Genomic DNA, 22,611 nt, shown 5'->3' on the forward strand with positions numbered 1-22,611 from the left:
GTGCCCCTTACCTAGGGTTTCTGTTGGGCTTCCCAATCCACCGCAGCACTCCTCCAAACCTTCTATTTCTCTCTGGACAAACTCTTCTCTTCTGCAATCTGCACTCTGCTCCAATCCAACCTTTCTCCTTCAACTACCACCCCCTGTCTGACTGAAGCAGGGGTTTATATCACATGACTGGAGTCAGGTGCTCTAATTGGAGTCAGGTGCTCTAGTTAATCTAAAGCAAACCTTCCTCCCTTGGCAGGGAATAAGGCCCCCTGCTAACACTCTTATGCTGCCCTCTGGCCATGCTGTATCACAATACCCACTTCCTGCAGCCAACGAAGTGGGTATTCACCAGGGGCGTCTCCAGGCCCCAGCACGCCAAGTGCGTGCTTGGGGCGGCAAGCCGCAAGGGGCGCTCTGCTGGCGCTGCGAGGGCGGCAGGCAGGCTGCCTGTGGAGGGTCCGCTGGTCCTGCGGCTTTGGTGGACCAGCGGACCCCCCACAGGCATGCCGCCGAAGGCAGCCTGCCTGCCTGCCGTACTTGGGGCAGCAAAATGCCTAGAGCCGCCCCTGGTATTCACCCACGGAAACTCATGCTCCAATATGTCTGTTAGTCTACAAGGTGCCACAGGACTCTTTGCTGCTTTAATGAAGAAGAGGCATTATTTATATTGATATAAGAAGAAACGGGATGAATCATGGAACCGAAAATTGTATGTAACATCACGTAAAACTCTGAAGTGGGAGCTAGACTACAAACTAGTATCCTAAGGGAAGTTGTAGAAGCCCAATCACTGGTGACCTGTGAAACTGGATTACACAAAGATCTCAAACAGATACAGTGTGGAATAACTCTGCACTGGCAGAAAGGGATACAAGGTCATTTCTATCTTTAAGTTCAGAAAACTCAGCAGATGCTTCATCAGCCTAGATACCCACCCCAAACCTATCAGGCTGCAACTTAATAAATAAATAAATAATAATAATAATAATAATATATGGAGATCTACCTATTTCATAGAACTGGAAGGGAGCCTGAAATGTCATTAAGTCCAGCCCCCTGCCTTCACTAGCAGGGCCAAGTACTGATTTTGCCCCAGATCCCTAATTGGCCCCCTCAAGGACTGAACTCACGACCCTGGGTTTAGCAGGCCAAAACTGAAACCACTGAGCTATCTCTCCCCAACTACTTCCACTTTTAATTGAGCTGTCCTTTTGATAAGGCTCAGCAATGAATATCCATCCCTTCACAATCTCACAGCAGTTTGCACCTGTGCAGGGCTATATGGCAGCAGTCCGTATACATTTCTTATATATAGCTGAACAAAACTCAAATATCAAAGTAGCCTTTAACAGGCTTTTTAAAAGAAAAGTTGCTTAAAAAAAGAAGAGTTCTATGGAGAGGGAGAGAGGCTACCAACAGAGGGAGAATCACACTTCCACAATACATGCACACAGGGCTTGTTTCTGTTTTCTCCTCATCTTTACTACACAGGCCTATCTATCCTGTGCAGTGAAAACGATGCTGTTCATGGCACATGACACTTGAGCATAGTGCAGGAACCCTAAAATCAACCTTCATGAAGTTAATTTTCCCGCCTGCACTCACATAATTTCCACTTGCAATGCGGTAGGGATTCAGCATTACACCAGAAATTACTTTGCATGTGACAACTATCATATTGATTCTGGCCCTGTCCCAGCAAAACTGTTAAGCACGTGATTAAGGGTATGTCTACACTGTAATTATCAAGTGTGATTGCAGCTCACGCACACACCCGAGCAACACTGAAGGTCAGCTAGGAGAATTAAAAGCGTGGTGTGGGCTTCTGCTAGCTGCCAGAGTGATTAGTCAGGGTTCCAGGCAGGCTTGTAAATCTTGTGCTACCGTGGGTTCACTGATCTAGTACCTAAATTAAAGCTAGCTTGGGTATGTCTACATAAACTGCAATCACGCCCCAAGACCGCAATGCAGACATACCTGCAGCACTTTGCTAAATAGGGATAGTCTTAAACGTGAGGTTAATGAGCAACATGTTTAAAAGCTTGTGGACTGGAGGCGTGAAATCCTGCCCTACTGAAGTCAATGGCAAAACTCCCATTGACTTCCACAGGGCTGGAATTCCACCCACAGCTTCTAGTGGCTGACTTCACTGCTGCGAGTGTAGAGCCCCTACACATCGTAACCTGGCCTGGGCTTGTAAGGATTGGAGCACAAGCTTCTCTTTTGTTTAATTTCACTCAAATCATACTGGAGCTTTCACTAAACCTGGACCTCATACTAAACTGGTGCAGGGCAGAGGTGGCTCGGCTCTTCCTGTTTCTGAGACAGATAAACTATGAACCAGGCCATTTACTGTGTGTCTGTTTTTGGGATGGGATGATAAAATAAAAGAGGTCCTGTCTGCTCTTGCATGGCTGTTAATACATTGCATGGCACAATAGGTAAAACTCAAGTTTACCCCGGGTCCTTCACCAAAAACTCCCCTATAGGTCAACACAGTAGCTCATGGTTGCCCTCTCACCCCAGAGGTGGCTGCATTTGTTGTGCATCTGTGCAGTGTTGTGAGTATGTATATACCATTTGAAAGCACATTGGGATGCTCTAGACTGAAAGTCACTTTTATAAACATGAAAACTTAAAAACCATCTCCTAACATTAAATACAATGTATTGATCCAAGTTCTTGAACATGCCATCACCAAATAAAAACCTTTCAGACCTAAAAAAAAGAAAAGAAAAGAATTAAATAAATAGTAATGATACTTGATAAACATTAACGAACTAATGCACCATCAGTAAGTAAAAAAATTAAACTTGCAAAATAAAGATCAACATAATGCTTCAAACCTACAGAAAAACAGAAATAACCAAAACGTACCCTGATGTCACTGCTTCAGGAAATAGACATTTACTACATGACTTTACTGAAGCTGGTTAAAGCATGTCCTCTCCAAAACAGAACTAGTGAACTCTTGGCTTTCAACAGATATTCCCTGGGTTTTGGCATTACATTTAGATTCATTTTTTAAATGAATTTCTACAGAAAGTAAATTAAAATGGCCATTGGATACATGTGTACGTCTGCTGCAGACAGGACATTTAAAGATTTCAGCTAAGAGCTCAAGTATCTGCGCCACTAACAGCCAGATCCTCAGTCAGTATCAATCGGTGTAGATTTACAGACTTTCCTTTGGGATTTGATTAGAACAATTCCAGTAGTACAGCCCTGGTCCTGCAATGAGATCCACTAGCATGTGGATCCTGGTGCTCCTGCCCATAGGACTCTGCAAAGGTGCAGGGGTCCTGACTAGTGATTCCCACAGCAGGATAAAGAGCCAAAGTGAAGTCACTTCCAGTGCAGTTTTTCCACTGGGGCCAGAACTTTGTCCTAACTGAAGGAAGCATAAGGAGTTATTTTGTCCGCTGTTGGACTTTACTGCTAAAGAAAACATCACCACTACAGACGGAGCTCCTAGGGTTTTTGGATGATTGAAAACAGCATTTTGAAATCAGCTGTTGGTTCCAACTATGTATAATTTGTGGTTGCTTAACCAGACATCAGCAAAATCATATGGTGTCCCTGAGTTCTTGTCAAAATTCATGATGACTTTTCGTAGTCAGGATGTAGTGCTTTCCATATGGAACCCAGGCCCTCAAAGGTCCAATCTGTTCTTTTAATTAAGGCTTTCATGGAGAGAACAGCTTTTTTTCAGCAAAAAGATAAAATCCACAGTGATAGTCGCAGGGAGTCTTCAGTGATTCTAAGATGTTAGCAGATGCTTTTGATTAAAATAAATACTGATACATATCCAACTGTATTTATAACATATGCCCAGGTATATGGGCCACACTGGCATCTGCATATGAAATTATCTGTGGCAAAGGTCAAGGATGAGCTGAGACAGGGTTCCAAAGATAGGCTTCATTATAAATTTTGAAGCAGGTGGATAAAAAGGGTTCTGAGACGTGTAGCTATCAGTGAATTGAACTTTTGCTATATGGATCATGGGAAAGATCTTCAAAAGCACAAAGGAGAGTTGGGAGGTCAGCTCCCATTGACTTCGCATGGGAACAGAGTGGCTAACTGCCTTCTGAAAATCTCCCCTCATACAAGGCCTTACTACTCTTGGTAAGGCAACTCCCATCTTTTCATATATTTATACCTGCTCCTGTATGTTCCACTCCATGCATCTGAGGAAGTGGGTTCTAGCCCATGAAAACTTATGCCCAAATAAATTTGTGCCACAAAATAAGGTGCCACAAGGACTTCTCGTCGTTTTTGCTGATACAGACTAACACGGCTATCAATCTGAAACTTGTCAACATTAGTAAGTTGTATCACTTTAACTACACCTGTATAGTTAAGGCAGAACATCCCCTAGTGCGGACACAGTTATACTGGTATAAAGACACTTTATACCAGGCCAGGTTTACACTAAAAAGTTAGGTCGACCCAGTTACATTACTTGGGTGTAAAAAATCCACCCTCCTGAGTGAAGTAGTAGTAGAATTCTTCTGTCCACCTAGCTACCACCTCTTGGGAAGATAGATTACCTAAGGCAATGGGAGAGTTTCTCCTGTTGCTATAATGAATGTGTACAGTGCTGCAGCTGTTACTACTGGGGGAATTCTGTGTCACTGTGTGTGCACAGAATTCACGGCCCCTGCAAATTTCTTTGCTTCCCCGCAGAAAAATTACTTCTGACAGAGAAGCAAAGGGAAGCCACAAGAGCGGTCATGAGCCCCTCCCTGGCAGTTCAAGCAGGTCGGTTTGGGTGCCCAGAGTGACTGGTAGAGACATAAATCACAACCAGGGAAGTAGAGGGGGGCTGGACAGTCATGTGTGAGAGACACTCTGTCCCTCTCACTCAATACTGGGACAAGTCCAGTGTGGTAGAGCAGGGCTTTGGGGTGTTTCTGGGGATGCAAGCACGGGGCAGCCTCTGTCATCTCAGGCAGAGCAGAATGTAGCAGCCTGCCTGCTTAGTGAATTGTTCCCATTGTTCATAGTGAATTCCTCTAGGAGTATAAAACAGGTGTTAAAATTTTAAGGCTCCATTATATTGCCAGAGTGAATCATAGAATATCAGGGTTGGAAGGGACCTCAGGAGGTCATCTAGTCCAACCCCCTGCTCAAAGCAGGACAAATTTCCAACTAAATCATCCCAGCCAGGGCCTGACCTTAAAAACCTCTAAGGAAGGAGATCCCACCACCTCCCTAGGTAACCAAGACCACCACCCTCCTAGTGAAAAAGTTTTTCCTAATATCCAACCTAAACTTCCCCCACTGCAACTTGAGACCATTACTCCTTGTTCTGTCATCAGGTACCACCAAGAACAGTCCAGATCCATCCTCTCTGGAACCCCTTTTAGGTAGTTGAAAGCAGCTATCAAATCCCCCCTCATTCTTCTCTTCTTCAGACTAAACAATCCCAGTTCCTTCAGCCTCTCCTCATAAGTCATGTGCTCCAGCCTCCTAATCATTTTTGCTGCCCTGTGCTGGACTCTTTCCAATTTTTTCCAGATCTTTCTTATAGTGTGGGGCCCAAAACTGGACACAGTACTCCAGATGAGGCCTCACCAATGTCAAATAGAGGGGAAAGAGCACATCCCTCAGTCCGCTGGCAATGCCCCTACTTATACAGCCCAAAATGCTGTTAACCTTGTTGGCAACAAGGGCACACAGTTGACTCATATCCAGCTTCTCGTCCACTGTAACTCCTAGGTCCTTTTCTGCAGAACTGCTGCCTAGCCATTTGGTCCCTAGTCTGTAACAGGATGGAAGAATCCCATTCACTAAGTGCAGGACTCTGCACTTGTCCTTGTTGAACCTCATTAGTTTTCTTTTGGCCCAGTCCTCTAATTTGTCTAGGTCCCTCTGTATCCTATCCCTAACCTCCAGCATATCTACCACTCCTCTGAGTTTAGTGTCATCTGAAAACTTGCTGAGTGTGCAGTCCATGCCATCCTCCAGATCACTAATGAAGATATTGAACAAAACCGGCCCCAGGACCGACCCTTGGGGCACTCCATTGAAACCGGCTGTCAACTAGACATGGAGCCATTGATCACTACCGGTTGAGCCCGAAGATCTAGCCAGCTTTCTAAAGCTGGTGTAAAGGAGCCTTATTGTAAAGGACAGTGTGGCCTTATAAATGCTTATGGTGCTTTAGTGATTAGAACTGGTCTAAATTTTTGGACTGAAAAAATTTCCTAACAAAATATGTTCGATGAACTGTTTGCTACTGACCTTTCTGGAGATGGTCAGCAGCCAATATAAATTGTGAGTTTGAGTCCCCAGCCCTCACTTGCTTTTCAGTTGCATGTGGCTGCGTATATTTGTTGACCAATAACTAGAAGTAAAGGGTGAATACTAGCTACATTACTATTAGACAAAGGGGGCTTGGGGAGTTCCTCAAATCTCCAAATCCATTCTACATCCACTATATTATAGTTTAAATAAATTACCAAAATAATTGAAACCAGCCTGATTATATTGTGCTATCTGGACAAACCAAATACACAAAATTTTATAATATCGTATGCAGAATTTTTAATTTTGGGGTGTAGATTTCCCCAGGAGTAAGCAGTGCCACTGTAGCATGTTAAATGTAGACACAGCCCACTGTGGCTATTCCCATATGAAACTGGGAATAACTATACTTGTGTAAAGCACTTTTATATGCTATAACTGTGTCCATGCTAGGTGTTATACCAATATAACTCTGCTGGTACAAGATCTCTGCCCCCATACGACAGAGTTGCACTGGTATGTTTTCGAGCGTAGGTTCCTAGCCTTATTCTGGAAACATGGTCAGCATTGGCAAAGGCACAAAGAATTTAGTACATATAAAGATCAGTACACTTCAAAACCATAAACTGGATTAGATACGTATATATGGATGATAATTACTTCCTGTTCCAAGTGCTTAACACCCATTGGCCATAACGGAAGTGAAATAAACAGAGGGAAGACTAAAGTGTAGTGTTTCAGGCATGTCCAAGTATATAGTGCTGTAATCTGAAGTATACAGTACTTTTATATGTTTTTTATATATACATATAAAAACTTAGCATGGTCATCATGAATAAATTCCTATTTTAATAGGAATTTTTAACAACTCTGAATTATGATCTATTCACTACTATATATTACAGTCTTCCAGGATCGTAAGACCATTTAGTTTCTGAGGACAGCATTTCAAATGGTATGAAATAATCTAGGATTTATGCTCACTGGCCTATTTAAAAGAATGCTTAGCTCAGCTGCAATTCAAGACAGAAAGCAGCATTAGTTCTATGAGACTTTCACTCGAAAGTGAGATTATTTCTTTTTACAAGTTCACATACAAATACTAAATTTACGGAACACCCAAAGCAGCAGAGATGATATTTTTGTGTACTTGTTACAAACCAATCTGAAGAGAAGTAATAGTTTTTTTTTACTTCATTACTAAGGTCCCAATTCAGACAAGTACATATGCATGTCCTAAACTTTGTGCCTAGGCACACTTTTGTGCTTCAGTGTTTTCCTGAATACAGGTTTAAATCTGTTGGTTATTTACAAGCCAAATTCCATAAACTCTGTTTTAAACACACACTTCATCCAGTAATCTTAATTGAGTTGTTTTGTCTGGTAAAATGCTGCATTACCTCCCCTCCTGTTCCAACAGCGATTGCTATTGGGGAAGTTACAGAATGACGAGTTATGGGACAGTAAAATGCTGTGTTCACGAAACTACAACCTATGTGGTAATAAGGACCAATTCTCTAATGGAGGAGGAACCGGGGTTTGAAGACACAGAAATGAAAGAACAAAAAGCCCTATATCTTTTTTCATTACCATTCTGTGTGAAGTTGTTCAGGGCGATGATATCTCACAGCAACTTCTAGCAGGGAATCGGATGATCTCACAATAACCTCAATTCAGTCTTAATGCTTCATGTCTTTCACTTAAGCTAAAAATAAAGGTACATATGAATGATTATGAAATGATAAAACAAACATGAAATTGAAAATAATGCTTTCTGTATCTGGCAGCTCGATTAATGCACACTGTATACAAAGGGTTGAAGGGTATTTTTATCTGGAAGGATGGACAAAAATGTACACACATTTACAGTACATACACATGAACAATGAATGTGTAATTTCATTTAACAAAAAATAATATTGCAAGGGATATAACTTAAGTTTTGGCCCAATATTTCCATTACATGTACTAACATCTGACGACAGCAATGAAAATTGGCTTTAAGAAAAAAAAGAAATGTTTGACACTGATGTATCATTCTTTTAGGTTATGAGACATTTTACCAGTTATGTTGTACCAATCAAAATCATGTTGACTGCAAATAGCAGCATCTGATGGAAATCATCAGTGGGCTGTTTAACATACAATTCATGTGCACGTGTGCGCGCGCGCGCAAAAGTGCCACCTTAAAATATTCAAATAGACTGTCTCAAAGCAAAGTCATCTTTATGGTCATTCTCCTTGATTTCACGCAAAGATACAGCTAATAATATATAATGTTTTCACATCAGCATGAAGTCTGCATTTTAAATTTTCTGTGTTGACACTACAAGAATTAAATCCTATTATTTCCTTAACAGAGTCAGAATAGGCATCTCCCACGTACTCCTTTCTATTGTAAATTTAACCCACGTTAATTCACTTACCCAGCTCTCAAGCTGCTTTTCCTACCAACTGGGATTTAATGGAACAAAATCCTCTCTTTTCAAGTTTGAGATGCGAGAGAGTCAAATCTTTCAAAAATTTTATGAATGTCTGTAGACCTTTCCATTTAAGAAGAACAAACATTCCAACAGGTTAGAAAAAAATTCCAGCACCAAGTTTAGTGCAGAGAATACAAACGCTACACAACACCTCCCCAGTTTACACCCTGCCAGATGGCCGACACTCTGGACAACTAGGCAAAAATAAGAATCAGAGTTGCAAATGAAATTACTGAAGGGTTTTATAGGATGATTACGAGAATGACTTTTTGACAGACCAACTGCGTAATGATTGACCAAAACAAACAGCAATTGCCTCTTAACCGTTCCTTTTCCTCTTTGATAAATTGTAATATTCAGAGGTTACTAAGAGGAAAAAACTCTGATAAACAGCATTCTGCTGTTGACCGACTATCTTTGTCTGAAATCATTTTTGGTCACACAGTGTTATTAACATGAATTACAGTGAACACACACACACACACACACACACACACACACACACAGTCTCTCCCCACTTCTCAGCAAAGGTGCAACAGCAGACTGGACTCTGATAGTACTGTTTCCAATACGTAGTATATTGTGCCATTTACCAGTAAACTATAAAACAGCTGGACTAAATTACAATTATGAAAATAAATCAACACATTTCTTTTTGGGCTGCCTTATGCTTAAGGTTTTTGTTTGTTTGTTTTTTAACACTGTGATTATTCAATTACTAATCCACAAAATTCAGTAACATTCAACAGGTCTCCCAGTAATTAGTGTGAAGTACAATTCTATTGTAACACACAGATCAACTCCGATGTAAAGTCACACAGCAGACTGTACTAAGAGTGGTGTTATAACCAGGTGATATGGGGTACATATTTGAAAAAAGGCCAGAAGTAGGCTTGCTCACACTGCTATCTTGTACATTGATGTGCAATAATACCACCCTTTCTTGAGGAAAGCCTCCCCTGAATAGCATGCTAAAAGCTCTAAGTGTATGCTCAAAGCTCACACTGCAGAAGGAAAAGGAAAACAGTGATGATATACTAGCTGAGGTTCTGCTCTAAGTTCTTGAAACCTCATTGACTTCAATGGAGCTATGACAATTTACAGCGGTTGAAGATCTAACCCATTATATCTGAGAGACATGCTACAGACACAAACATTTTCAAACGTTTGAGAAGGTCCCTCACCGAAGGCTCTTAAGCAAAGTAGGCAGTGATAAAAGGGAAGGTCCTCACCAGGGATCAAGCAACTGGTTAAAACACGGGAAACAAAGAGTAGAAATACATGGTCAGATTTCACTGTGAAAGAGAGGTAAATAGCAGGATTTCCCAAGTATCTGTACTGGGATCCATTCTGTTCAACATATTCATAAAAGATCTGGAAAAATGGGTAAAAAGTGACTCGGCAAAGTCTGCAAATGATACAAAATTACTCAAGATAGTTAAGTCCAAAGCCAACTATGAAGCATTACAAAGGAATTTCATAAAACTGAACTACATCTGCCATTTTGTTGCACATTTACACAATGTTGATAAATGCAAAGTAATGCACATTGAAAAACATAATGACAACTATAGATATAAAATGATAAGTGTTAACAGCTAAGTTAGACCTTAAGAAAGACCTTAAGGGTCACTATGGAAAGTTCTCCGAAATCATCTGCTCAACATGCATCAGGAGTCAAAAAAGCTAAAAGAACATTAGTAACCACTAGTAAAGAGATAGATAATAAGACTGAAAATGTCATAATGCCACACTATAAATCCATGGTATATCCACAACTTGAATACTGCATGCAGCTCTGGTGTTCCCCATCTCAAAGAAGATACACTAGAATTAGAAAAAGGAGAGAGAAGGGCAACAAAAATAATTAGGGGTATGGAACAGTTTCCACATGAGGAGAGATTAAAAAGATTTTCAAGCTGAATAAGCCCAAAGAGATGGCTACAGGGGGATACGATAGAAGTCTATAATATCATGAACGGTGTGGAGAAAGTGAATAAGGAAGTGCTATTTACCCCTTCACATACCACAAGAACCAGGGGTCACCAATAAAATATACAGGCAGCAGATTTAAAACAAACATGAGGAAGTACTTCAGACAATGCGCAGTTAACCTGTGGAACTCATTGCAAGGGGATTCTGTGAAGGACAAAAGTATAACTGTATTTTAAAAAGAACTAGATAAATTCGAGGAGAATAGGCTATCAGTGGTTATTAGCCAAGATGGTCAGGGACGCAACTCATGCTCTGGATGTTCCTAAACCTCTGCCAAAAGCTCAGAATGCATGACAGGATGGATCACCCAATAAATGGCCCTGTTCTGTTCATCCCTTTGAAGTATCTGGTACAAGCCACTGTTGGAAGACAGAATACTGGGCTAGATCGACCATTGGTCTGATCCAGTATGGCCGTTCTTGTATTCTGATTTTCAATGGGACTTTCACTCCTAAACCCCTTCGGTGTTTTTGAAAATCTTCCTTTAAAAGCAAATATTTTCTCCATAGACTGAATGAGCATTCATTCTGGAGTATGTAATGTCAGCTATAACAACATCTCCAGGTTATTGTGACATTTTCTTGCAGACCATTCTTCACTCTGATTACTTTCCTCTTAAATGTCTTTGGACAGTTCTACTATTTCAGATTTTTTACCTGCTGTATTTGCTTACAAAACAAAAAATTATCCAGTGACTAGAAAATTTCTTCCTAGCTTTTCATTTGAAAACTACTACTTCGTTCTCTCTTTTTCACAGATCTATTATCATGCAGCTCCCCCACCCCTTTGCATGTCTGCACTATATTCCTTCCTCCACCAACCTCTACTTTATAAAAATTACAGCACTTAGGAGTACTAGAGAGTCTGCAGTTACACAGCGGAGATGCAGCCCTGCTCTACATTATGCACCGTTCACATCTAAACCCCAAACATACTTTTAGCCACAGATCCTAAATCTATCTTGCACCACCTTTATTCATATCTCAGATTTGATACCACTTTTAGGTAGAGACTGAAGACACAGTACCGCTTTATGCCTTCTTCCTTTTGGCTCCAGCTGAGACTTTTCATGGTCATCTTCAAATCTCAGATCTCTATTTCCGTAAGTCATTTTCATCCTTACCTGTTGTACATATGAAGCTGGATTTTCTTTTTCCTTACTTTCAATCTTAATAAACGCTAGCACTCACATCTCTGCTCTTATTTATTTTCCTACAGTCTCCACAAGTGGAGAACATATATTTCTGTCTTTATTTCCACTTCTTTCCCAAAGCTATCCATAATATAAACTACATAACTCTGAATCTTTAGCAAGCAGTCTCATCTTCTTTCTACTTGTCTACACAATTTTCCAGGTCCTACACCAATAGAAAATGTGTGTTTTTCTGTTAAGATTTTTTTTCCTGAATCTGAGAACTTGGATCTGTTAGACATTGGCCTCTTAGCTTGCTTTTATGGCTGCTGTGTTAGGTCCCATATTGAATCAAGCTTGCTCTCCTTAAGAACTATCCTTAAAAATCCTGGTTTTATCTTTCATTATTTCAGCATTGCCAACTGCAAGCATTCAAAAATCATTAAGCAGCGCCCCCAACCTCCAAAAACTCATGAGATTCTCTTCAAAAAAAAATCAAGATCATTTAAAAAAATTATACATTTGGGGTTTTTAATTTGACTTCTTCCACTTTTGTGTTGATAAGCTTCACGAAGAAGAGATTGCTAACAGTAACACTGTAATGATTTCCCACAAATATTCTATATTGGATGACCAGTTGTCTACTTCGGAGTAAGAGTGCACTTTATTTTGGGATTCTATCACAGAGATTGCTGGAGAAGAACTGGGATTAAGCAGAATGAAAACGTAACACTAGATTACAGACAATACCATCAAATAATAGGAAAGGAAAGTGCTGTGCAGAATGGATGCGCTGGAAGGTCAGAGTCAAGTCAATGAAGAGAGGAGGAAATTGGCAATGGAGGAAAAAAATGTGTTGAACAAGCAGTCAAGAGGGTCTGTCTGAACCATCATAATCCATAGTGGAATATATGCGGTGCATTGAGGAATCCTCTGAAAGACATGACTTGACAAGGGTATTCAAGACATTGAAGGTCCTAATTGGACATCCATTTTTTGGCTTCTGCCAGGTAAGGACAAAAATGGAGAACGGAGCCAGGATACTGTTGTATGATTTAAGTGCTGGTGTTAGTAGTGTTGTGAATTAATGAACAGATCCACACCAAGATGTAAACTACAACTTAGAAAATGAAGCCAGCAGAAAACAGGCTAGTGACATTAGAGGAAGTGATGGTTGTGGTCAAACAGATGCAAAATGAGTGTCTAGTCTCGACAATATTTCATTAGAACTACTAAAGAGTGGAGGCGTAGATTTATTTCACTGGCTTCAAAGAGTTGTCTTAAAAGTTTGGGAAACCAGTTCCATTCTGTACAACTGGAAAAAGGGGCTGCATCATCCTTTTTATTTTTTTTTTAAAGAAAGCAAACATCATGCTCAAATTATAGGGGAATAATGCTGCTGTCAGTCCCAGAGAAGGTGTTCATAATCATGCTATTCGACTGACTGAAATACTATCTCAACCCAAAAATGAGACATAACCAGCATGATCGCCATACTGGTCAATCTACAATCCACACTATATATGCTCTGCAGAATGTTACTGGAAAACTACTAGAGTAACAAAAAAAAGCTAACATGTTGATTACTTTGCAGCCATTTTTGACTCAGTACATCAATCACTACTGTGGATACCACTATACCAGTATGAGGTGCCTGAGGACTTACTGTGTTCAGTAGAGGAACTGTTCTGTGCAACATTTTGCTGAGTGAGGGTCAACAGTTATATTACAGACTTTTTTTTTTTTTGGAGAACCAAAAGTATGCCAGGGATGCGTTCTCTCACCGACATTATTTAATGTTCTAATAAACAACTATCTGATGATAAAGCTGCTTGTGGCCAAGGTAAGGGGTGTGACATTTAAAGATTCATCTTTAGAGGATCTTGAGTACGCAGATTATAATGCCTTACTTGGAGAGTCTACTGACCAACTATAGCTAATGCTGGAAGAGCTACGAAAAACTGCAGGATCAATAGGATTTAAGATCAGTGGGGATAAAGCAAAGCATCCCTCCTATAAAATGGAAAAGAATGACCTGCCAGCGCTGCAAGTCGATGGCAATGACACTGAATGGGTGAATAGGTTTATCTATCTGGGTAGTCAGTTAACAGCAAGATGTTCAGATTGGTCTTGTGTCAATGGCACTTCAGTGCCTTCAAAGGCCTATCTTTGGATGGCAGGATGTCTGCATGACAACTCAGATACGAGTGTTCCAGGCAGAAATGATGACAACTATGTTATATGGAGCAGAAACATGGCCGTTAAAAACAGCTAAGGAGAGGAAACTGAAGAGTTTTCCATGTCAAAAGTTAGAGTGTATTCTTAACATCCGTTGGTTTGTTGTTGTCAAAAATGAAGGTATACTTCGATGATCCCAGCAAGTTTCAGTCTTGTACCAGTTGAGAACAAGACAACTGGAATGGTGGGGTCATGTCCAATGTGCAGAAGAAGGTATACTTTACAGAAAGTTTATAGAGCTGAGGTCAAAGGATGCAAAGCAAGAAAATGATCACTCCTGGAAGACACAATGCTGATGGATTTAAGAAGCCTAAAACCCTCCTATACTGACTCTTGCTGAAGGCAGAAGACTTGCAAGGGACCATTCAAAGTAAATGTCCATTCTACATGCCACAATGGCTACATCATAGCCACATGAATTTTATTGCTGCTACTCTCAATTTGATTTCTGAGCCTTTAGTTCTCATATTTGCAAGCCTTTTTCCTAACAAGCACAAGAGCAGAAATTTACTTTTTCCAATGGTGCAACCTACCTGATATTCTCATATACTCACCTCACCAATCATAAGAACTGTGACAAAAAAAAATCAAGGGCTGGAAACACTGTTTTCCCCTGAGAGTCAATGAGTCATGAGAATAGCAGCCACTGATATCAATGGTAGTTAAACACCTAGGCATTTTGAAAATCTCACTAGGCATTTGTCTGCATCTTCAGTACCTTAATATATTTAAAAATCTGGCCCAACTGACTCTATGAGCCTCATCCGAAGCCCCTGGAAAATCAATGAGGGGCCTTTCCACCAAACTCAATGGATTTTTGATCAGGTATTCTCTCCCACATTTCTCCACCCAAGCCAATCGCATTCACTAGATGTTAGACTAGGTATGCTTTATCTGGCAAGATTCTGGCCTCCAACAGGTTCGTACCTGAGAGGAACCAAAGAAGGGGACCCAGTGCTTCCAAGGGCATATTAGACAGACACTCTATCTTGGACACATTCAATAAAAGCAGTTTTGTGCCCTTAAAATTGAGTTTCATTGCATCAGGACTGTGGTCTCTTTCTGAACAGAGAGGGGAGAGATGCTCTCTATAGCAGAAATGCGCACAGTGTAATTCTACTTCCTTGTACTCCTTCACTGGGCACAGCAAAACTGTCCGCTTCACTTCTGTTGATGGTGAGTTTGGATGCCGCATCCCTAGAATCACCACACTCTAATCTCTGAGCAAAACATTGTTAAATCCAATTTTGTTTGTCCACTCGGTTGGACACAAGGGTGCAGAAACCAAAAGCATCTGTTATTCTCTTAGCTTTGTCTTAGAGCCTACCCTGTTCTCTAGCACAGTCCTTTCTACATCTTCTCCTTATTAAAGAATCTGCTGACTGTTTCATCTGATCTCTTCTTTTGCTTTTTTCCTTTACACTCCTCACATAAGACATGTCCAATTTAAAATAAACTCTTGTGCCCAGGCTACTATTGCTAATGAAATGTTGAGTATAATCTGCCGTTGCTTTTTGTACTCTAGGAGAATATTGCTGCATGTGAAATTTTGAGAGAACGGAGTCTGAAATTAATGAGAAAAATCTGTTCATTATTATTAGACAAACTATAAGCCAGCTTTTGTAAATAGCAAATGTATTGAAGCACATACATAATTAAAATTAAAATATATTTTGAATAACCTGGAAAACTTGCACCAGAACATGTTCCTGACAATCTGCTGACTTTTTGCATAATGATGTGACTAATACAATGCAACTCACTACAGCCCCAACAATTTTCAAGGAGCATAGTTTATCATTTGTGTTTCCTTCATGTTTTTGAAAACCAGGTTTTAAAAACAAAAACAAAAACAAAAACAAAAAAAATAAACAGTGACCAGTTCAGTGCAATGTCAGGTTAAAAGATCAACTGGTAAAATCTGTAATACTTCCTGGGTCCTGGGAGCATTACAAAATATGAGAACTAGAACTTTTATTTTGTCATCACAAAATGCATATGCCTAAACTATATGAGGCACTCAGAAATGCTGACTAATCCCACACATCTACAGGACTTAAATACAATAGCCCACAGACCCCTAATAAATTCCACTGGACGTGACAAAACATGTGGGACAATTATTTTCCCTTTGGGAAGAGGAGGGATTGGGCAGGAAATCAGGAACAAAGATAGATATTTTTTACCATCTTTCCAGCATCATAACAGCTCCCTACTAACTGAAAGGCCAATATGCTATTTTAATAAAAATAAATAATTTTACAAAGGGTCTTCTATGCCGATACAGCTAAAACTTTCATTAAGATTTAATCAACCTACAAATAGAGGTGGTTTCAAATTTCTAGATGCTGCAAAAATACCACAACTCTTCCATATCAGATAAGTCATTGTAGTGGAAGAAGAAATCCTGAGATGAGTCAGTACTAAAAGATTGTCAAGCGGTTGCAATACAATGCCAAATACAATCTTACCCACAACATCTGGTGTCCCAAATGACAGACAGTACAACAGATGACAAGCACTTGGAATTAGGCTATCCCTGCAATCAGAATTAAGCTACAATAAAGCTAGGTGAAGGCAGTAATTTTTATGGTAGCACTCACAATGTGCAAATTGTTATATAAACAAAAGGAGGCATGCTCCCTACCCCAAAGAGTTCACAACCTAAAAAGACAGGAAAAAAGCACTAAGTGCAGGGGAACACAAGTAAATACTGAAGGTGGCAACTGACCACATCCTACAAAAGCAATATTTGACTACAAAAGGATTTGTTGTTAAATTATATATAAAGACATACGGGAAAAAAACCCATTGTATTGTCAATGCCAGCTGTTCTTCCATCTTGCCATGAAAATAACTGAAAGTACCATGTTAACTTACATTGGAGGATGATACCAAATCTATTCTCTTGCTAACCTTCATTTAAAAAGACAAGTTACATGTGATAATCTGAAGGATGAATTTACTAGCCTAACTCAGAACGTTAATCTCAGCAGATGCACTACATGAAGCAGCACACTGGATATGTTCTCATTGCACACATGACGCAGGAATACAAGAAGGCTAAGGGATAGGGAACAAAAAAGAATCCACTTGACACTCGAATTTCTCCTTTTCCCCACTCCTCTCAACTCCCTCTACCTAGAACATCTGTATCTCAAAATGTGGTGATGAGAACTGAGGAGGGCCAAGATAAGGAATGTGTATTGTGTAAGGGCTTGTCTATATAGACACTTTATTTGTAGCAAGCTGGAAAGTAAACCTACCCTGCAATAAAATCTTGTGCACTAAGTGCGAGGATGGACACTGCTTCCATGCAATAGAAGTTCCCTAGTGCACTTTTTGATTTACCCTGCTTTGGAATGGGAGATTAAAGCACATCAGGGAATTTTTAATGCACAGCGGCATTTTGTGATGACACTTATACTTAGTGCACAACATTTTAGTGCCGGGTAGGTTTGTCCCCCAGCTTGCTGCAAACCAAGTGTTTGTGTAGACAAGCCCTAAATGTGACAGACAGAGATATGTCATTGTGTTTTGGTGCAAGTCCAAAGAAAGGATATCTTTAGGTGAAGACTAGATTTCAGAACAAAGATCCTGTTTTTATGCAAATATCCTTACTAAGAAACTCACAGGAAAGTACTAAGTTTTCCAAAGTGACTCATGATTTTATGTATTTCAAAATCTGGGTGCCCAACTTGAGACACCTGAAAAGGGCCGGATTTTCAGAGGACAAGAAATGGGCACTCAAAAACAGAAGCATCCAAAAATCACTGGAAAATTTAGGCCAATAAGATCATAAGTAAGGAGAAATGTACTAAGCAAAGTGTTTTAGAGTTTTTCAATGGGTGTGAACCTGTTCTGTTAGCATCCAACTTCTAACAGAGCCGAATTCTTGGCTTAATCATGACCAACACAATGTAGCCAAATAAAAAAGTAGCCATTCAAGCAAAACTGGCAAATGACCAATTTTGTAGATGTTAAATGACTTTGGAGCAATGCTTAAAGCATGTGTCTAAAGAGGTCCGGGAGAACCAAGTCACACTGCAAATAGGTAAACTAGAGTGATACACCTGTGCTACCAGAAGATGAGCCTTCTCCTCTTCTTAGTATGTCAGCGCTGTGGGAAGCATTATCACTGGCAGCCTTTATTTCAGTCTCTACAATCACCACTTGGAACATTTTGTTGACACAACAGAACATGACTCAATTTCAAGCACCAGTGGGGTTGGATAATTTCAAACATCTTTTAATATTTGTAGATAGTCCAGTGGGAAGTTAACTGAAAAGATATGAAAGGAAGCCATGTGAAAATCTATATATAAACCTCCTTACCGTTCCTGAGTCAGAACGGAGGAAGGGGGGCGGGGGAGAGCAAGAGGAAACAAAAATGGGAGGGAAAAGATTCAGACTTTCGGCTAAGTCGCTTTAAGCAATTATTTATGCCCAGTGCCTCCATTACAAGGTCACGCTTATACTTTTGGGAACAGTACCAGGCCACCTCCATCAGTTCAGACTGGTACTGTGGAAATAACCTGCTTTTTTTTAAATATTTCGTGTGTACATTTCTTTCCATTTATGTTAGGAACAGTCAAGTTCCTCTATTGTTTGTGTCGGTGTCACAAAGAAAAGATTCACGGCCTACAAGGTAAAAAGAGTGCGGACTAATGGATCAAGACAGAACAGTTATAAGACCAGTTCTAATATTCATAAGTAAAACTTCAGAAAGGGTACTGATAAACATGGATTTATAAATGGAGGATGTTTGGAGAAACTTTCAGCTTGATTAGGTAACCAGAACTTCTCTTACCCACTTCTGAGGTCAATGAACAAAACTTTGTATCACCTAACTACATTTACAGAAGGACAAAATTAGCTGTTGTGTATTACTGTTATCATTATGACAGCACCTCGACGCCCAATCAGCAGCAGGGGTCCATTGTGTTACATGCTGCTCAAACATATTGAAAGACATTGCAAAGACATTTACTCTCGTGACTTAAAAAAACTGGTTTTAAACATAGTAATAACTATAATAAAAATCACTTATATAAAGCTTTTCATCAGTATATCTTAAAGCAGTGGTTCTCAATGCTGGTCCGCCACTTGTTCAGGGAAAGCTCCTGGTGGGCTGGGCCAGTTTGTTTACCTGCAGCGCCCACAGGTTCAGCTGCTCGTGGCTCTCACTGGCCACGGTTCGCCACTCCAGGCCAATGCGAGATGCGGGAAGTGGCGCGGGCCGAGGGATGTGCTGGCCGCCCTTCCCACAGCCCCCGTTGGCCTGGAGCGCGGGCCAAGGGGTGTACTGACCACCCTTCCCGCAGCCCCCATTGGCCTGGAGCGGCGAACCGCAGCCAGTGGGAGCCAGAATCAGCCGAACCTGCGGACACAGCAGGTAAACAAACTGGCCCGACCCGCCAGGGGCTTTCCCTGAACAAGTGGCGGACCGGCTTTGAGAACCAGTCAAAGCATTTTACAAAGTAGATGAGCGTCATTATCCCTATTTTACATATGGGGAAACTGAGGCACGGGATGGTAAAGTGACTTGTCCTCTGGCAGCATGCTGGTGGCTTGTTTTCAAAACGTGCTGTCTGGAACTGCAACTAACATGGAAAGAGGAAAGCTAATGTGGTAACTGATGAAGGGCTTTTAAGGCATTACTAGTGTTAGAACCTCAGACTAACACCAAGGAAGTATGAGTGAAACACCAAACCTCAGTTTTCAGCGGACGGGATCTAAGCTGGGCTCTCTGGACCTAAATGCATGAGCCTCTACTGCATGAGCTAAAACCTTAACTAAGACTGTAGCAGACCCATCAGTCTCTAGGTCAGAGGTCCCCAAATTGTGGGGCATGCCCCTTCAGGGGGTGTGGAGAAATATTCAGTGGGTTTCGGCGGGACCTGGGCTAGCTCCCACTGGGGTTGGAAAGGGAGCACCACCCAGCCGCTCTCCACCCCCTGCTCTGCTCTGTTCTGGCTGCTAATCACATCCCTGGCCCCTGGCCCCGCGCCTGGCCCTGTCGCCATCCTCGGCACAAATGCGCTCCCAGCCCTGTGCCAGCCCCCAGCCTTGACTGCTGCTCAGTTCCTGGCCCAGGACTGAGGCTAGGGGCAAGGTTCGGAGCAGAGCCACACCTGTCCCTGGGCCCAGCTGCCAGCCCCCTCTGCAGCCTGGTGCAGCTCCATGCCCACCCCTGCTCCCAGCCTCGGCCCCAGACCCACCCCCAGCCTTGGCCCTTTTACCCCTGTCCATGTCCTGCCACCCCCCCCCGCTCCTGGCCTGCAGAGGGGATATGTGGATGGGGTAAGGGGGGGCATGACCCTCAAAAGTTTGGGGCTGCTGCTCTAGATGGTCTAAGTGCCACCGGAGATGGACAGAGCACCACACACAGCAAGCATGGGTTACATAAGAAACATTTTCTGCTCTAGTTCACTGAAACTCCAAAGCTTACCTGGCTGCCGAGGTCAAGCCATTACCGCAGCAGGGAGTCTAAGGATACCGGGACAGTAAGCACTGAACAGTTATTAGGCTATTTGTTTTCACTGAAACTATGCAGACCTGGAATAAGAAATATCTGTCTTCGGTGTTTCTAGGGAAATGTATGTAAACTGCCTGCTTTAGGTGCCCTGTTAAAACGGGGCTACTGTACCAACACATCAGTGCATTATATTATTAACTAATCACACCTGCTCCAGTTGTGCTGCTGAAGTAAGATAAGCAGTAAAGGATGTGAAAGTTAATAGCAATACACGCCTCTTGCTGTATACTTATTTTACATTCTAGCGTGTTAGTGCATTATCTGAGAGTAAATGCTACTTGAGTCTCCATGACATACCTAGTTTTCTATTATCCTTATAAGTCCAATATATAGGTTGGGTTACTGACCCACTTCAACTCCTGGAACTCAGTCAGTCACTGAAGACAGAGGATTTAAATCTAAAGGTGGAGAAAAACAACTGAACCCAGAGGAGGTGTCTGAAATCTGAGTTTCACTGGAGGGCTGGTGCTACTCATGAATAGTCCTGTGAATGGCACACACTGAACTAAAAGAGAACTCTCTCTTGCTGTCTTCATTGTTTAATTTTTTAAAAAATTCCTCTAGCCTTTTATTGTCAGATTTTACTGATAAAAATGTCTCTCTTTATGCCTCTCTAGGGAGGTGTCCGCCTGAGGCGCCGTCCTACAACAGGCTGCAGCATGACAAACACCTGCCTCATTTTCCCCTTTCAGAGAGTCAGTAACTCCAGGCAAGCTCTCTTGACACAACACCCTTCTTGGGATGGTTTATTATGAAACATTGTGCAAATGGTTGAAAACATAAGGCCTAAACCCAGACAGTTCATTTCTCACCCCAGTGCAAAAAGTCATTAAGATCTCCCACCGCCTTGTACCACAATGGCCCACAAATTACACACATGCACTTTCAACCAAGCCCGGGGTCTCTGGCAGACCTCCCTTGTCCTTGCACCTGGACAGCCACCCCTGCTCTTCCTACTAGAATTTCATCACACACTGCCTAGCGGGAGCCCCCTCAGCTTCTTTCTTGGGAGATCATCTTTACCAGGTAAGCATTCCTCATACCCCGGCCCTCTCACGGTTCTTCTGGGCCCAGAACTCTGGCCTTGAAATCATCAGTGAATAAGCTACTCTACTGCTCCCCTGCCTTCTGCCCTCTCTGCCCCTTGGCTCCAGCTCTCCAGCTTAGAGCCAGCAAACATTTCCCTCTGCTGCTCCTCCTGCCTTCAGCCCTCTGGCTTGGGGATACCAGTCATCAAGTTCCTCTTGCTGCTCTCTCAGGTCTCAAATGTACAATCTCTGGCAGCTCTCAGCTGCCCCTGACTCCTACGCACCCAACATTAATTCACCAGGCCTCTCCCACTCACTGGGTCTCTTCCTGTCTCTGATTCTCTCTAGCCCTTTATAGCCCACAGGTGCTTCCCCACTCTCTTAACTGGCCAGAAGAGAGCACCTGTCTTAGCACAGGGGAACTGGACCTACTTTATTCACAGGAACCAGCCGCCCTGTGAAAAGGGCCTTCAACACTGCTTTCCATTTTTGCTGGTCTCCTTCTGCAGTCTTAGCTTCTTTCCACATTGTTCTGATAGCTTTCAATTCTGCTTCTGTTGTCCATTTCCATGTTATCCTTGGTCTGCCTCATTGTCTCTTGCCTTGGAGGTTCCAGTTGAATGCCTGTCTTATGTTATGTTATTCGGGTCTTTCCTCTGTGTGTCTCCTAACCATCTCCATTTTCATAGATTCATAGACTCTTGGACTGGAAGGGACCTCAAGAGGTCATCAAGTCCAGTCCCCTGCCCTCGTGGCAAGACCAAATACTGTCTAGACCATCCCTGATAGACATTTATCTAACCTACTCTTAAATATCTCCAGAGATGGAGATTCTACAACCTCCCTAGGCAATTTATTCCAGTGTTTAACTATCCTGCCAGTTAGGAACTTTTTCCTAATGTCCAACCTAAATCTCCCTTGCTGCAGTTTAAGCCCATTGCTTCTTGTTCTATC

The 22,611-nt window shown here is 41.7% G+C and overlaps 1 protein-coding gene and 1 long non-coding RNA gene across 2 annotated transcripts in view; both read right to left on the reverse strand.

The window, feature by feature from the left end:
* XKR6 (XK related 6) overlaps positions 1 to 22,611 on the reverse strand; it is a gene marked incomplete at its 5' end in the record, with an annotated part of 343,195 nt that overhangs the window by 257,178 nt on the left and 63,406 nt on the right.
* Positions 978 to 10,028, reverse strand: LOC116823727 (uncharacterized). The gene is made up of 3 exons (XR_004373487.2): positions 9,911 to 10,028; positions 7,834 to 7,948; positions 978 to 2,709 (listed from the first exon to the last, which is right to left on the reverse strand). It is a non-coding gene; the product is annotated as an uncharacterized LOC116823727 (long non-coding RNA).

Source organism: Chelonoidis abingdonii, chromosome 3 (genome assembly GCF_003597395.2).
Source record: "Chelonoidis abingdonii isolate Lonesome George chromosome 3, CheloAbing_2.0, whole genome shotgun sequence".
Taxonomy (NCBI): domain Eukaryota; kingdom Metazoa; phylum Chordata; order Testudines; family Testudinidae; genus Chelonoidis; species Chelonoidis abingdonii.